Here is a 2829-nt window from a genome sequence, read left to right on the forward strand (position 1 = left end):
AATTGTCCTAATTAAAAGCAATAAACAAATCCAAAAGAAATTAAAAATTGTTTATACAATTTCTTACACGGGCATTTCCCCGCTCACTTCTCAAAGCAATTCAATATCCCCTCGGAGGGCTTCTGACTGGAGGACGTCACCTCAGCAACATTAATCGTCCTCTTTAATTTCCATGAGCTTGAACTTGAATCGTTAGGAGGAGAATAGTTGACGTCCACATACGCGCGAACGTTTCTCGTCCTTACTCATTTCTCACCAGCTTTAACATCATCGCTCCCACTTTGACTGACATTATTCGCACAATAATCATTGACAGCTCCTTCAATATTTTCATCTGTACCTGCAGCAAGGAAAACAGACGAACTCTCCTCCCTTTTGCTCTCAATCTGAGGCGGAGGGGTCACGATAACAGCACAATATTCCAAATCTTCATTTGGAGTGTCAATAGGAGGGTCAGTAGAAGAGAGGGCATTGCAAGGCTGAGCTTGCATGGGAGCCCTTCGGGACTTAAACTGATAGAATATCAATTCCTCGTCCCCAACCTGAAAAGTCAATGTCTTGCCCCCGACGTCTATCACTGAACGGGCAGTAAATAAAAATGGCCTCCCTAAAATGATAGAGGTATGTGTGTCCTCGGGGATGTCAAGTACAATGAAATCAACGGGAATAAAGAATCTCCCGATCTTAACAGGTATGTCTTCTATGACACCTAACGGCCGTGATATACTACGGTTGACCATCTGGACAGTCATATTTGTGCAATTAAACTTGGTTAAACCAAGTCTCTTAGAAAGAGACATCGGTAAGACACTCACGCTAGCGCCAAGATCGCATAACGCGTTATCAATCAAGTGGGTACCATTGTGACACGGAATCGAAAAACTACCCGGGTCTAACTGTTTGGGAGGTAACTTATTCTGAACTAGGGTCGTCCCTACCTCGGTCAAAGCTACCGTATCATGGTCGTAAATGTGCCTCTTACGTGATAGAATTTCTTTCATAAATTTAAGGTAAGAGGGTACCTGTGTCAGCAATTCGGTGAACGGAACCGTAACTTGCAAGCTTTTCAGGAGTTCGGCAAATTTGCCGAATTGTTGATTAGCCTTAGTACTCTGCAAACGCCTCGGTAAAGGCACCGTGCTGGGTATCTCGAGCCCTTTATTCCTCTCTTCCAATGTATCAGCCGGGTCAAGCTCTAAATCCTTCGATTGAGACTTCTTTCCTCTCGAACGAGGTCTTTCAGGCGATGTTTCACTCGATCGAGCACTAGCAGGCTCTCGATCAAGGTCTTCTTTGTGAGCAGCACTCGATCGAGCAAAAATATCACTCGATCGAGTAGAATCTTCAACAAAATCATTCGATCGAGCAGTTTTATTTACTCGATCGAGCTCTTCTTTTTCTTGTTCACTCGATCGAGCAGAAATTCCACTCGATCGAGTCCTTTCTTCAACATTTTTACTCAATCGACCCCCAAAAATTAGTCGATCGAGTACTTTCTTTGTCATCAACTCTTTTTCTTCACCAGAACACTGTTCTTCAGCAGTAATTACCTTCCTCGTGTCTGATTTCAACAATTCCAGTCCCTCATATGAATGACCGCTGCTCAAATTAATTAAATTTACCGTCTCATGTGGATTCTTATCAGCTTGTGACGGTAAATGACCTTGCTTCTTCGTAGATTGGTTTGCGGCTAACTGGGCAACTTGAGTTTCAAGTGACTTGATGGATGCATCTTTCTGTTGGTCACTTAGTTGCCATTGCTTTGTCAAAGACTGCAACATTAACTTCAACTCAGATAACTCGCTCACCTCACCTGAGGATGATGCACCTTGATTAGGTGTAGGAAAGGAAGGAGGCTTCTGAAAGCCTTGTTGAGCCTTATGAGGATGTACATATGGCTGCTGCTGCTGCGGAGGAGGGGTAGGATTGAGCACATTTTGACTTGCCCACCTCAAATTTGGATGGACTGCCCCTTGGTTAATATAATATGAACCCCCTTCTTGCCTGTATTGTTGAAAAGCAGGGACGTGTTCCTTCTCTGTAGGACAGCCAACAGCAGTGTGACCGTCGTTGCTCCCACACCTCTCACATGTGACGGTCTACCCTCTAGTAAGCAAATGGACCGTCTGAGGCTCTCCAATAGAATGCAGCTCCAATTTATTGAAATGAGCATTCATGGCTTCCAGCTAAGCCACGACTGCCTTATCAACCGCGTGAACTGTTCGAATACCATCCCTCGGGTTCCCATACTCGGCACAATGGGTCGCCATCTCCTCAATAATCGCCCATTCCTTATCATCATCAGTATTCTTTTGAAATCTTCCGTTGGATGAAGCATCAAGTATGGCTTTGTGGTCATCGTACAACCCATTGTAGAACTGATTGGACAAAAACCACGGATCAAAACCATGGTGAGGAAGAAACCTCACCAACCTCTTGAACCGGCACCAAGCTTCATAGAACGTTTCATCTGGTGCCTGCTTGAAACTAGTGATCTTGGCCCTCAGCTGATTAGTACGCTGCGGAGGGAAATATCTCTTATAAAAAGCAAGAGCAAGGGTCTCCCAGTCTGTAATCCCCGCGGCCGTACGGTCCAAGTCAGTCAGCCACTCCCTGGCTGAGTCAGTCAAAGAAAAAGGAAACAGCACCTCCTTAAACTTGTCTTTAGTTACTCCCTTTGTGGTGGGGATAGTAGAACAGTAGTCCGTAAAGACCTCCATATGCTTCGTCGGGTCTTCACCTGCCACACCTATAAAGAGATTTCTCTCTGCCATATTGAAATAGGACGGGCGGATTTCAAAAGTATTCCATCCTCAGTCTGGAGATTGA

At 44.8% G+C, this 2829-nt stretch overlaps 1 non-coding gene across 1 annotated transcript; it reads left to right on the forward strand.

The window, feature by feature from the left end:
- Window positions 1-2403: 2403 nt before the first annotated feature.
- Window positions 2404-2509, forward strand: LOC141615804 (small nucleolar RNA R71). Its single transcript, XR_012530200.1, has one exon. It is a non-coding gene; the product is annotated as a small nucleolar RNA R71 (small nucleolar RNA).
- The last annotated feature ends 320 nt before the right edge of the window (window positions 2510-2829 follow it).

Source organism: Silene latifolia, chromosome 11 (assembly GCF_048544455.1).
Source record: "Silene latifolia isolate original U9 population chromosome 11, ASM4854445v1, whole genome shotgun sequence".
NCBI classification, from domain to species: domain Eukaryota; kingdom Viridiplantae; phylum Streptophyta; class Magnoliopsida; order Caryophyllales; family Caryophyllaceae; genus Silene; species Silene latifolia.